At 45.7% G+C, this 14,957-nt stretch overlaps 1 long non-coding RNA gene across 1 annotated transcript in view; it reads left to right on the top strand.

Annotated features, from left to right (window-relative positions):
* Positions 1–12,866, top strand: part of LOC144670482 (uncharacterized) — an 84,846-nt gene extending 71,980 nt beyond the window's left edge. Inside the window, exon 2 of the long non-coding RNA XR_013573887.1 lies at positions 12,451–12,866. This is a non-coding gene — a long non-coding RNA (uncharacterized LOC144670482). The remainder of the gene's footprint in view (positions 1–12,450) is intronic.
* Positions 12,867–14,957: the final 2,091 nt, after the last annotated feature.

The following is a 14,957-nucleotide window of genomic DNA, read 5'->3' as shown; positions in this document are numbered from 1 at the left end:
GAGAGAGTTAATTCCACACTCTCATTCAATAGCACTGACCTGGTTCTCACTTGAAGAATTCATCTGACATACATCATATGCTTCATTGTTTCATCATATTTCCTATCTTCCTCATCATCCAAGGAGCCCAGGCTTTGGTTCCCCTCCCTTTCCCCCTTATTGGAAAGTACCTAGTCTGTACCTGAAACATCTCCTCCTGAAAGATCACCCATTGTTCTGTTACAGTTTTTCCTGTCAGTCTCTGGTTCCATTTTACCCTGGCTAAATCCCCTCTCCTCCCATTGAAGTTCGCTCCCTTCCAATCACTCTTACCCAAGGGTCCACCCACAGACACTTGGTTCACGTGGCCAACCTTGGCCCACCTCCTTCCCCAGCACCAGATCCAGCAATGCCTCCTTCCTAACTGGACTGAGAACATCCTGGTCGAAGAAGTTCTCCTAAACACATTTCCAAAATCCCCAGATATCACTGCTCTATAGTTCTTATACATCTCTGTGATTTCCCTGCGTATTTGTTCCTCTATCTCTCTCACCACAACTCCATTTTTTTCCCTCTCTCTCTTTTCTGAACACTTTGTAGCCTTGAATATGAACCCGATCCTCACCATTTTTAAACCACGTTTCCATCATTGCCCCCACATCATTTTCCCACATGGCTCTTTGTGCTTCTAGCTCACCAGCTTTATTCACCGCTCTTTGTGCGATTACGCACATACATTGTAAACCTGTCCTTGTATTCCTCTTAGATTCCTTCTTCATCTACTCATATCTTATATGGTTCTACTTCCTTTTCTAGTTATTCCTCTTTTCTACTTCTATATACTGGGGCTCACCCCCTGCCAGTTCAGTACAAATCCCCCCCAACCATATGAATGACCCTCCCCATGAGGGCATTGGTCCCAGTCTTGTTAAGGTACAACCTGTTCCTTTCGAATAGGTGTTTCCTGTCACAGAACTGGCCCCAATGTCCCAAGAATCTAAAGGCTCTCCCACCTCCTGCACTGGCCTCAAGCCATGTATTGATGCTCCCTATTTCTTCCTACATTTCTACTCTCACTATCACGTGGCACTGGCAGTAATCCAGAGATTACTCCCTTCGACATCCTACATTTTAACGACCTCCTGAGCTGCTGAAATTCTGACCGAGTGACCTCAATACCTGTCCCCGCTGTGTCATTGATACTCTGGCTCACTCCCTTCCCCCTGCGGAATAATCTGCACCCTCCCCATGATGTCCTTTACCCTGGCCCCAAGGAGACAACACACCATGTGGAACAGAAAAGCCTGTCTGTCCGCCTGACTATGAAATCTCCAATAATGACTGCGTTTCTACTCTTTGCTGTTCCAACCTGTGCAGTTTCTTGCCCATTGATGCCATGGTCTGGACTGCACTCCTTCAGGGTGTCACCATTCCCAGCAGTCTGCAATTCTGAGTACCAGTTTGACAGTGAGAACAGTGACTGTGGGAGATAGAGGTTAAAATAGAGGGACTTCGGGAGGAAGAGGCTAAAACAGCAAGAGTTCGGGAGCAGAGAGGTTAAAACAGTGAGACTTTGGGAGAGTGAGGCTAAAATAGAGACTTCAGGATGGAGAGAGAGGTTAAAACAGATTTCGGGAGAGAGAAAGGTTAAAACAGAGAGTTCGGGAGAGAGAAAATTTAAAACAGAGACTTCGGGAGAGAAAGGTTAAAACAGCGAAACTTCGGGAGAGAGAGCTTAACACAGACAGACTTCGGGAGAGAGAAAGGTTAAAACAGACTTCGGGTGGGAGGTTAAAACAGGGAGACTTCGGGAGAGAGGTTAAAACAGCGAGACTTCGGGAGAGAGAGGTTAAAACAGAGACTTCGGGAGAGAGGTTAAAACAGAGACTTCGGGAGAGACAGGTTAAAACAGAGACTTCGGGAGAGACAGGTTAAAACAGAGACTTCGGGAGAGAGGTTAAAACAGAGACTTCGGGAGAGAGAGGTTAAAACAGAGACTTCGGGAGAGAGGTTAAAACAGAGACTTCGGGAGAGAGGTTAAAACAGAGACTTCGGGAGAGAGGTTAAAACAGAGACTTCGGGAGAGAGAGGTTAAAACAGAGACTTCGGGAGAGAGGTTAAAACAAAGACTTCGGGAGAGAGAGGTTAAACAGAGACTTCGAGAGAGAGGTTAAAACAGAGACTTCGGGAGACAGAGGTTAAAACAGAGACTTCGGGAGACAGAGGTTAAAACAGAGACTTCGGGAGACAGAGGTTAAAACAGAGACTTCGGGAGAGATGTTAAAACAGAGACTTCGGGAGAGAGGTTAAAACAGAGACTTCGGGAGAGAGAGGTTAAAACAGAGACTTCGGGAGAGATGTTAAAACAGAGACTTCGGGAGAGAGGTTAAAACAGAGACTTCGGGAGAGAGGTTAAAACAGAGACTTCGGGAGAGAGAGGTTAAAACAGAGACTTCGGGAGAGAGGTTAAAACAGAGACTTTGGGACAGAGAGGTTAAAACACAGACCCTTCCGGAGGGAGAGGTTAAACAAGCAAGACTTCGGGAGAGAGAGGTTAAAGCAGCGAGACTCAAGTAGGAGTAAGGGTAAAATAAAAGCAAGTGTCCATATTCGATTTAGTTAAGTTATGCCTGGGGAGCTCAGTGCTGTGATTTGCACATCCTGCGCTATGTGGGAAATCCTAGACTCTCCCGGCGCTCTGGATGACCATGTGTGCAGGAGGTGCCTCCGACTGGAGGAACTCGAGCTCCTGGTTTAGCAGCTTGAGCGGCAGATGGGGGCACTACGGTGCATCCATGAGGCTCAGAGGCTCATGAATAGCACGTTTCAGGACGTGGTCACCCTGCAGCTGAAGGAGGTGCAGGCAGAGAGGGAATGGGTGACCACCAGACAGAAGAAGGGGACCAGGCAGGTAGTGAGGGAATCCCCGAGTGCACCACACTTGCAAACTGTTTTTCGGTCATGGAGAGTGACGGTTCCTCTGAGGAGGCCAACCAGAGCCAAGGCCATGGCACTGTGGGTGGTCCAGCTGCTCAGTGGGGGAGGACAGTGGCAATAGTGGGAAGGGAGTCATTAGTGAGGGGAGTAAACAGGCGCTTCTGTGGCAATAGGCGTAACTCCTGGTTGGTATGTTGCATCCCAGGTACAGGGTTAAGGATGTCACGGAACAGCTGCAGGACATTCTGAAGGGGGGAGGGTGATCGGTCAGAGGCCATGGCTCATGTTGGGACCAATAACATAGGAAGAAAGAGAAATGAGGGCCTGCAAGCAGACTTTAGGGAATTAGGTGGGAAATTGAAAAGCAAAACTTCAAAGGTGGTAATCTCCGGATTACCCCGGGTGCCACACAGGAGTGAGTATAGGAGCATAAGGATAGAGCAGATGAATGCGTGGCTGGAGAGATGGTGCAGGTGGGAGGGCTTTAGATTCCTGGGACATTGGGACCGTTTCTGGGGTAGTTGGGACCTGTACAAGTTGGACAGGTTCCATCTGAACAGGAGCGGGAGCAGCATCCTCACGGGGAGGTTTGCTAATGCTGTTGGGGTGGATTTAAACTAAATTGTTAGGGGGATGGGATCCTGAAAAGTTGTTCAGAAGGGAGAGAAGCTGAGATGGAATGAGAAGTTAAAACACTAGTAAGTGAGTCTGAAAGGCAGAGGAAACATAGGCCACTTCTGAAAGAAGTGAGTTTAGCAAGGCTAAGTGGAATGTATTTTCATGCAAGGAGCCTGAGGAATAAGACAGATGATCTGAGGGCACAAATTGGCATGTGGGAGAATGATATCATAGCTATGACCGAGACCTGGCTGAAAGAAGGGCAGCTCAACATTCCTGGTTATAATGTATTCAGACATGATAGGGGGAGACGGGGGTGTAGGTGGATAGAAGAGGAAGGGGGTATTGATCAAGGAATCAATTATAGCAGTGAGGAGGGATGATATCATGGAAGGGTCATCAAATGAGGCCATATGAGTAGAATTAAAAAACACAGAAGGGGCAAACATGCTGTTGGGTGAGAGAGAGGGAGATAGAGGATGAAATATGTAATTAAATTTCAGAGATGTGGAAGAATAATAAGGCAGTAATAGTCGGGGATTTTAACTACCCAAACATAACTGGGATAGTTTCAGTGTGCAAGGTAGGGAGGGAGCAAAATTCTTAAGTTGCAACCAGGAGAACGTTTTTAGCCAGTGCGTAGAAAGCCCAACAAGGGAGCAGGCAGTTCTGGACCTAATATTGGGAAATGAGCCCAGGCTGGTGGAAGGCAGATCAGTAGGGGAGCATTTTGGAGATTGTGACCATAACTCAGTTTGATTCAGTAGAGTTATAGAAAAGGATAAGGTTGGGCCAAGAATAAAAGTTCTAAACTGGGGAAGGGCTAATTTTACGAAGATGAGGTACGATTTGGCCCAAGTGGACTGGGAGCAGCTCCTTGCAGATAAAACTGTGTCAGAGCAGTGGGAGGCATTCAAGGAGGAAATAGCGAGAGTACAGGGCAAGTATGTTCCTGTAAAGACAAAGAGGAGGACCAAGTCCAGAGAACCCTGGATGTCAAGGGACATGAAGGTTAGGATTAAGGAAAAAAGAGGTTATGACAGATACCGAGGGCTCAATAAGGCTGAGTGCTAGAGGAGTATAAAAAGTGCAAGGGGAACTTAATAAGGAAATTAGGGAAGCTAAGAAAATGCATGAGCAAAATTGGTGGGTAGAATGAAGGAAAACCTAAAGGGTTTTTTGAAAATATATAAACAGCAAGAGAACAACTAGGGAAAGAGTAGGCCCAATTAGGGACCATAGAGGTGACCTGTATGTGGACCCATAAGACGTGGGTAAAGTTCTCAAAGAATACATTGCATTGGCCTTCAGAATGGAAAAGGACAACGCAGATAAAGACATCAGGGTGAAGGACTGTGAAATATTAGATGAAATTAACATAGAGAGAGAGGAGGTACTAGAGAGTTTAGTGGCCCTAAAAGTAGATAATCAGCAGGCCTGGATGAGATGTATACCAGCCTGTTGAGGGAGGCGAGGGAAGCGATATCAGGGGATTTGGCAGGAATTTTCAAATCTGCTCTGGCCACAGGGGAGGTACCAGAGGACTGGGAGACAGCTAATGTCCCATTATTAAAAAAGGGAGGAAGGGATAGATCAGGAAATTACAGGCCTGTCAGTCTAACCTCAGTGGTGGGGAAGTCCTGAGAAAGAACTCTGAGGGACAGAATATATCTGCACTTCGAGAGACTCGGATTAATCAGGGATAGTCAGCATGGATTTGTTAAGGGAAGATCGTGTTTGACAAATTTGATCAAATTTTTTGAGGAGTTAACCAGGAGTGTTGATGATGATTATACATTTGATGTGGTCTACATGGGCTTTAGTTAGGCTTTTTTTTAAGGTCCCCCATGGCAGACTGGTCAAGAAAGTGAGTGCACAAGTGATCCATGGCAGAGTGGCACATTGGATCCAAAATTGGCTGAGAGGCAGGAAGCAGAGGGTGATGGTAGAGGGATGTTTCTGTGGCAGGAAGTTTGTTTCCAGTGGGGTTCCACAGGGCTCAGTGCTGGGGCCCTTGCTGTTTGTGGTGTACTTAATGATTTGGACTTAAATGTAGGGGGTATGATCAAGAAGTGTGCGGATGACACGAGAATTGGCCTGGTGGTAAATAGTGAGGAGGATAGCCGTAATCTGCAGGAGGATATCAATGGACTGGTCAGGTGGACAGAGCAGTGGCAAATGGAATTCAACCTGGATAAGTGTGAGGTAATGCACTTGGGGAAGGCTAACAAGGTAAGGGATGACACTGAATTGTAGGACCTTGGAAAGTACTGAAGATCAGAGGGACCTTAGTGTGCATGTCCACAGATCCCTGAAGGCCGCAGGGCAGGGCATTTGTTGCCCATTCCTAATTTCCCTTGTTCAGGAGGCATTTCAGAGTCACCCACATTGCTGTGGGTCTGGACCAGGTAAGGATGGCAGGTTTCCTTCCCTAAAGGGCATTAGTGAACCAGATGGGTTTTTACGACGATCGACAATGGTTTCATGGTCATCATTAGACTTGCCCTGATGGGATTCGAACCCGGGTCCCCAAAGCATTACCACTGCGCCACTGCTGACTTGCCTTTATTAGCTGAGGCATAGAATACAAGAGCGGGGAGGTTATGCTGGAACTGTATAAAACACTGTCTCAGCCACAACTGGAGTACTGAGTGCAGTTCGGGTCACCACATTATAGGAAGGATGTGATTGTACTGGAGAGGGTCAGAGGAGATTTACCAGGATGCTGCCTGGGCTGGATGTTCTGAGCTATGAGTAAAGATTGGATAGGCTGAGGCTGTTTTCTTTGGAGCAGCAAAGATTGAGAGGGGACCTGATAGAGGTAAATAAGATTGTGAGGGGCACAGACTGGGTGGATAGGAAGGCACTTTTTCCATTAGTAGAGGGGTCAATAACCAGGTGACATAGATTTAATGGAAGAGGTAGAAGGTTAAGAGGGGAGTTGAGGAGAATATTTTTCACTCAGTGGGTGGTGGGAGTCCGGAACTCACTGCCTGAAAGGTGGTTCAGTCAGAAACTCTCATAAATTTAAGAAGTATTTGGATATTCACTTGCGTTGCCATAGCCTCCAGGGCTATGGGCCAAGCGCTAGAAAATGAAATTAGTGTCGTCAGATCTTTGTTGACCCGCGCTTACACGATGGGCCGACTGGCGTCCTTCTGTGCTGTAAACGTCTCTGAGTCAATGGGTGGCACAGACCCCAAGGTCTCCTGCATTTCCTGCCTCTTCCTACTCTTGTGATGGCCGCCCATCTACTACCCTGAACACACTCCCTTTGGGGTGTTCACCACCTGGAACGTACGATCCAGGAAACTCTCATCCTCCCCGATGCTCCGCAGTGACTCCAGCTGCCCCTCAACTTCGGAAATCCTGAGCTCGAACTCGAGCAGCTGCAGGGACTTCCTACACATGTAGCCCCCAAGGCCTGAGGTTCCCAAATGGGTCAGGAACTGCAAGCAACAGGTCTCAGCTGCCCATCCGTGATCGAAAACAAACCTCTATTCCTTCTTATAGAATCGAATGAGTACCTTGTTTAAACTCTAAATTGTATTTAATATCTCTTGACCTGCTCTGCACTAATACTCTTATTACACTTACACTGACTGTCACACTTACCCTGATTGAAATGTTTAATTTTCCAGCTCCTAGTTTAAATCAAAGCCTAATTTAGAGAAATCTGCAGAAACCAACCAGCTCCCTTCTTTCCCCTGATATCATGCTTTGACTATTTATTATAAACATGGCCGGTTTGCTCCAACCCCTCCCTCACAGCTCTTTATCCCCCCCACCGCTCTCACTCTTCTCTCCCTCTCTCTCACTGCTGCTCTCGGGCTGCTCTGCCGCTGCTCTTTATCCACCCTCCAGTCTCACTCAGCTCTCACTCTCACTCACCCTCAGCTCCTCCACAGTCCCAAGTTTCTGACTGTTTAGGAAATTCTCTGATCTTTCTTTGCTCCAAGATGGGTGACCTCACACATCCCCATATTGAACACCATCGGCCACAGTTTTTGTTCACTCACTGAATCTGTCAATGATCCTTTGAAACTTGCTGCTCCCACCTACACTACTAACCATGTCACCTAACCTAGTGCCATCAGCAAACTTAGATATTGTCTGGAATTTATTAAATTTTAAAAGAGCTCTGAGAATGGGAATAGAACAGCCGCCTGACGTGACAGAGCATTGGTTCTGCCTAAATCCCTCCACTCTGAAAACAACCGCTCACCTCTACATTATCCTTTCTGCCCCTTATTCAATTTTATATCCATGCTGCCACTGCCCATTTAATCCCACTTTGGAAGTCCAGGCTCACATCATCAAACTCACTCCCCTGGTCAATGTTCTCTGAAACTTCATCAAACACCATTAAGTATTTCAGTCATGATTTTCAGTTCATCAATCTGTACTGGCTGTCATTTATCAACCCATGTTCTACGAAGTGACAATGAATTTTATACTGGATTATTGTCTCTAAACGTGTCCCCATCACTACCATTTGACTAACTGGTACTGGGTTTATCTCTCTCTATTTTAAACACAGATGTAACATTAACAACCTTCAGTTCTCTGGCATCACTCCCATATCCAAGGAAAGATGAAAAGATTGTGGCTTAAGTCTCCACTATTTCCACCCTTCCCTCAGTAATCCAGGATGTATGGCATCCGGATCAGGTGACTTTTCTGCTGTGAGAGCTGCCAACCTTTTAACTGCCTCTTCTTTATCTATTTTCATCCTATCCAGTTTCTCCACCAGCTCCTCCTTTACTGTGGCATTAGCAGCATCCTCTGTTTCGTGCTGACAGATGTAATGTTCTCATTGAGCACCTCAGCCCTCTGCCTCCACATGATCTCCTAACCAGCCGACCCTTTCAGTGACTCTCCATTTTTTGTTAAAGGTCTGCGTTGTTTTCTCTTGTGTTACCTTCTAATCCTTCCTCATGCACTCACTGTCTGCTGCTCTAATTTCCTTTTTTATCGGTTCTCTGCTGTACTTTATTTATCGCGCTTGTTTCTCTAATGTTTTATGAATCTGACATTTACCATCAGCCTGCTTTGGAGGTCCAACAGAGCATACGATGCACCTAATCCCCGCTGTCAACAAATCCATGTTTTAAAGTCTTCACTCTACAATTCACTCTCTCTGTGTTTGAGCTCAGAGGTCACTCAATTTCTCGTTTGCAATTTAATTGTCCCACTTTCTTTATCACAGTGTAACTTGCATGTTCTGCAATGATGCATCTATTCCACTAAGTTCAATAAATCTTGTTCTAAAGAGAATGCTTTATCCAGACAATATCTCCACTTGATGAACTGATGATGCACGGAGCTCTCAGCTTTTACTCATTGATCTTGACAAGAGTTGATCCATTTTGATGTTGACTTGTTCACTGGTGTCGATTTACTCTGTTCTTCACCTGATTCCTCTGCTGTCCAGAGAAGTTCTCTCAGCAGAGTTCTCAATAATAACTTGACTTTTCCTCTCAGGATTTCAATCTTGATGGTTTTTGAACTGTTGTATTAAAGGATTTAGTTTTTCTCCTGTCTCCCTAGCTCTCCTCATGGTCAAGAAGGAAGTTTCACTGCTGCATTTTCAAGCAGCTGACAGCTTTATTTGAAAAATCATTGAGACAGGATTTTGGGTTTGAATCCAGTCACAAATCTGATGCCTTGTGGCTCCAGCTGTCATGTGACCTGCCAGAGGATGACATCATAGTTGTCCTAGTCATGTAGCTGTGGATTGGACGATTTCTTAAACACTTTGACTGGGGCTGACTTGGTCGCACTCGGCTTTGAAACACAAGGATATGTCTTCAAATCCCACACCAGAATTTGTGTGTAACAAGTAAGACTGACACTCCAGTACATTACTGAGGGAGCGCTGCTGTATTGGAGGTGCTGTCCATCAAAATAAGGCCATAATACAAAGAAATATTTGTAAAAAGAGAAGTCTAAATGCACTGTATCTGAATGCACGGAGCATTGGGAATAAGGTGGATGAATTGACACTGCAAATAGATGTAAACGGGCACAACATGATTACGAGAATAGAGACGTGGATGTAGGGTGACCAATTCTGGGTACTGAATATCCAATGGTTTTCAATATTTAGGGAAGACAGGCAAAATGGAAAAGGAGGTGGCATGGCATTTTTCTTTAACGATGAAATCAGTGCAATATTGAGAGAGGATATTGGTTCATAAAATCTAGATGTAGAATCAATCTGTGTAGAGCTAAGAAGCAACGAAGGGCGGAAAACATTAGTGGGAGATGTATATATGACTCCAAGCAGTATTGATAAAGTAGGGGATGGCATTAAACAGGGATTTAGAGATAAATGTTTCGAGCATACGGCAGTGATCATGGGCAACTGAAGTTTCTCAGAGAAATAATTTCTTCCCAATGTTTCCTGCGCACTCTCTAATGTCGCCACATCTTTCTAAAGTGTGATGATCATTGTTGGACACAATGCCCTGCTCCTGGCCCAACCATTATTTTATAAAGCTGCAGCGGTTCAAGAAGACAACTCACAATCTCCATCTCAAGGGCAATTAGGGATGGGCGATAAATGCAGGCCTAGCCAGCGACGCCCACATCCATGAATGGATTAAAAGGACGTAGCTCGGATGCTAGAAACCTGAAATGAAAACAGGGAATGGAAACACTCAGCCAGTCTGGCAGCATCTGTGGAGAGGGAAAGAGAGTATCCGGAAAAGAGTCATATTAGACTCGAAATGATAACTCTGTTTCTCTCTCCACAGATGCTGCCTGACCTGCTGAGTTTTTCTAACATTTCCTCTTTTGATTTCAGTGTTTATAACGATTCTCCATTGCTGTTTTGTTTTTCTGCTCGATACTTCTATTTATAAAGCCCAGGAACCAGCGTGCCTTTTGTTCAGGTCTCCGTGGGAACCTATAGAATCAAATTTACCCAATGACCTCAATGAGAAAACCAAAAGACAAGATTTCGCTTCTTATGTTTTTACTTCTTACTTTGTTTTAACAAACAAACCAAAATCAACTTCAATTACACATGATTTAACAGGCAGATTGCTGTCGATGTAAAGTATAAATGACTTATTCAGATTGATTTCACCTTGAAAAAAAGTAGCCTGTTCACTCAATTTGGAGATTTCTGCATTTGGAACCCTCAGTCTCTCGGCTCTTTAAAACAAAGGGAATGTTTTCTGATTTCGAAGCTCGTATCGAAATTCCTGCAACACTCTCTTCCTGCCCTGCTAAAAAGTCCATCACTTTCAACTGTGTGTGTTTATATCTCATTCTCTGTAACACCTCTCCAAATAACACATTTGTAGCCTAAAGCCCTTCCTATCACACGGCTCTGTGAATGTGTCAATGATAGTTTGGAGCTCTGTCTCTGAGTTTGCGCAGACACAAGTGTCGTCAGCGCGCTGCAGTTCGATGACAGGCTGGGGTGATCTCGGTTCTGGAATGGAGGTGACGTAGGTTGAGGTGTTTCCTGCTCGTCCTGTAGAGTAGCTCCACCCCGACGAGGAGCTTCATGGAGATGGGGTGGGGTGTTGCAGTGATGGAGGTGGATAAGAGATTTGGTGTGATGACACAGACTTGCTTGACCCCAGTTTGCACTAGTGTGGGTCTGCAGCAGATCCCTTGGTAAGGATCACGGTTTGCATGTCATCCTGCAGCAGGCGGAGGGGGGGTGACTTTTTTCTGAGGGCAGAAAAATTCCAGGAGGATGCTCCACAGTCCCTCCCAGTTGATAGAGTTGAAGGCCTTTGTGGGGTCAAAGAAGACCATGAAAAGAGGTTGCTGCTGCTCGCTGCATTTTCTTAGGCTTGTCTTCCTGTGAAGATCATTTTCAATGTTCTGTTTGATGGACAGAATCCGCATTGTGACTCTGGCAGGAGTTCTTCAGCCATGGAGAGAAGGTAATTGAGGAGGACTCTTGTAACGACTTTCCCTGTGGTGGACAGCAGAGATTCCCCTCTATAGTTACCGCAGTCAGTCTGGTCTCCTTTTCTGAAGATAGTCATAATTAGGCATCTCAGAGATACCCTGGTATGCTCTCCTTCCAGATGATGGAGATGAGGTCCTGTATTTTCTTTAAGAATAGTTCTCCACCCTATTTTAGTGTTTCGGCAGGGATTCCACCTTTGCCGGCGGCCTTGGTGGTTCTTAGCTGTCGGATGGCCTTTCCAACCTCATGTCGGGCTGGGATTGTGCTGAGCTGGTGGCGGGTAACATGCTGTGGAATGTGGTCGAGGGCACTCATGTCGAGGACTGAGTCTCGGTTGAGGAAATCGGAGAAGGTCCCCTTTCCAATGAGCCGGATTGCATCTCTGTCCTTGATAAGCGCCACTCCATTCTTAGCTCTCAGTGGGGTATGTCCTTGGGTGCTTGGGCTGTAAATGGTCCTGACTGCACTGAAGAACCCACACATTCCGAGGCTGCCCGCGAGTTGCTGTATTTACTGCGATCCTTGCACCAACCATCAGTTCTTTAATTCACGGGCTTTTTTTCCTCTTTCAGATAATCATGTAGCGACAGAGAACGGGGGAAGTCCATTCGGACAATGGGCTGAGAGAAAGGAGAGATCCCCCAGGGCTGGTGTATTTTTGCAACAATTATTGCTTGTGTCCATGTGCGAATGGAAGCAACTTGAGTGTTTGGTTGCAGATTGAAATGCTTACTGGAAGTATAAAGCTGATATAAATTTCCTGTAATGAAGGCTCCGAGTTTTTGTATCGAAGTTCAAATCCTTCTTTTCCGTCCGTATGGCAACCTGGACAGCAGAGGAGGGTTTCGATCCATCGACTTGTGGGTTATGAGCCTAGCACGCTTCCGCTGCGCCACTCTGCTTTGAAGCAGGAGCTTCAAATTAATATTAATGCTGCCTGGGAGCCAAGCAACCATTCACTTGTTCATTTATTTTTAAAGGACATCTGTTGGTGAGCTCAGCCTGGCTGCACAACCCCACTTCACACCACCGGGAACAGAGCACAGAGCGGAAGACACACAGAGAAGCAGTAAGACACGACCAGGGCACACAAAGACAGGCACAAAAAAGTGCCTGTCAAACCAGGAAGAAACTGAAATGGAGAAACTGATCATTTATGAGAAAAGGTGTTTGCAGTTGCATGAAGATCGGCCCTTTTTAAAATAGATTTCCTGTTGTGTAACTGTGCTTTCTGCTGTACAACTGTTCTCTCTGTCGTGGAACTGTGACAGACCTTCACTGTGGCTGTGTAAAATGCTTCCCTGTTTTGCAAATATGTTCCCGGCTGTGTAAAAGCGCCACATGTTTTGTAAAAGTGTTTACTCTTGTGTGAAGATGATCTCTGCTGGCCTGTGAAGATGAGTTCTGTGGAAAATATTTTCTTCCTGGTCTCATAGAACAATAAGAAATTTAGGGCATAGACCGGGGGCCATTCCGCCCATTGTGTCTGCCCCGGCTGGAAAAAAACACATAAAATCTAGCTGCCCATTCCAATCCCACCTTACAACACGGAGCTTTGCAGGTTGCAACACTTTAGGTGCAGATCCAGGTAACTTTGAAATGAGCTGAGTGTTTCCAAACCAGGCAGCAAAGTGTCTCAGTGGCAGTTTCTTACAGCAGTAAGTGTAGGAGTTGCAGTAACTTTGAACAGATGTTCCATAGCGGCATTTTCTGGTGACAGAATTGATACCAAAGTCGTCCAAAAATTAGCAGGAACTCTAACCAACACATTCATAGAGTCAAGGTGGTGAAATAAAATGACTGGCGACCTGGCTCTTACGCAGATCACTCAGTCCTCGGCCTCCAGCAATGTGCCAATGAAGCGCAGGACACTCTCGAGGAACAGCACCGCATCTTTCAATTGGGCACTTTCCAGAGGTCCAGATTGACCAGAGAGTTTTCAAGGGCGCGACGGACGGAATGACCTCATCCTGCGCTGTTACTGCACGAGAAGCTTATATTTATCTCTCTCTGGACATGCAGCACAAACCCTATTCTCATTTTAACTCTCCTGCCTTTCAAAAGATCACCCGCTATCCGTTTTGCTGTTCTCCTTCCTTTCACTGGCCTAAAACGTATTACAATTCTCACTTTCCCCAGTGTTGATGAAAGGCCATTGACCTGAAACATGAAATCTGTTTCACTCCCCGTATTACGGCCGGAGCTGAGTTGGAATTGTTCATTGTTCTCTTTTCACTATAGCAATGTAAAAGGGTGACAGAAACACTTTGATGGCAATCAACATCTATATTCATTTAAGTGGGTCATCTCCGCTCGCTCTTTGGTCTAGGAGTGTGATCCTTAATTAGGGATTTTTGTTGAATTGGTTTGCGACAAGTGGGGGGTTCAATCCCCAGCCAAACATCATCGTTTGTGGCTTTTGGTCCAATATGTGGGCTGCATAAGGAAAACAATGAAGAGCTGTGCTCTGGAAGGTGCGATTTACTGAAATCGGGAGCAGGTTTGAGAATCCGGGTCGTTACTATTCAGAATTGATTCACGCTGCACAAATGGGGAAAATAAATACAGACCTTCCACATGTTTGCCTATGTAATCTGACTCTGAAATTATCCCAAAGCAGCAATTCAGGTAACCCCATGCTGGTGGGTTCAGGTTGCTGGCTGGTGAATTCTGTTGTAATATTGTCTGAAAGAACTGACAGAGCTGGTAACCCCACAGCTTGGTTTTTATTTGACTGCATTTAAACTGTATTCTAGGAGTTTCACTGAGGAGAAAATGGGCCTTTATGTGGTTCAACAATTTTGTTCAGGGGGAATTCACAACCAGCATGGAGCTGCAAGTCAGAATTTCTTTGCAGGTATTGTGTGCTGCATAAAGATAGGCCCTGTTTTTCATTGTATTTCCTGTTGTGTAACTGTGCTCTCTGCTGTACAACTGTTCTTTCTGTCGTGGAACTGTGACTCTGCCGCTGACAGATCTTCACTGTGTTTGTGTAAAATGTATCCCTGTTGTGCAAATGTGACCCCGCCTGTGTAAATATGATCCGTCTTGTGCAAAAGTTTTCTCTGTTCTGTAAAGGTCTGTCTTGTTGTGTAAAGATGTTTTCTGTTCTCTGTTGTGCTGTGAGGATGTTTTCTGTGGGAAAATATTTCCTTCCTGGAGTCATGATGTTCCCTGTCAGATGCTGCTTTGATGTCAAGGGCAGTCGCTGTCATCTCGCCCGTTGAGTTCAGCTCTTTTGTCCATGTTTGGGCCAAGGCCGCAGTGCAGTCAGGGGCTGAATGGCCCTGGTGGATCCCAAACTAAGCATCAAAGAACAGGTTATTGTTGAGTTAGAGTTGTTTGATGACCCTGCCGAAGACTCCTTTCATCACTGTTTTTATCGGGAGTAGACTAATGTGGCGGTAATTGGCCGGGTTAGATTTGCCCTCTTGTTTTTGTGAACAGGACACACCTGCTGCCTCGCCAGAGACGCCCACGTCTCGTG

The sequence above is a fragment of the Cetorhinus maximus genome, chromosome 31, assembly GCF_964194155.1.
Source record: "Cetorhinus maximus chromosome 31, sCetMax3.hap1.1, whole genome shotgun sequence".
NCBI lineage: Eukaryota > Metazoa > Chordata > Chondrichthyes > Lamniformes > Cetorhinidae > Cetorhinus > Cetorhinus maximus.
This window is presented reverse-complemented; position numbering and strand designations above follow the sequence as displayed.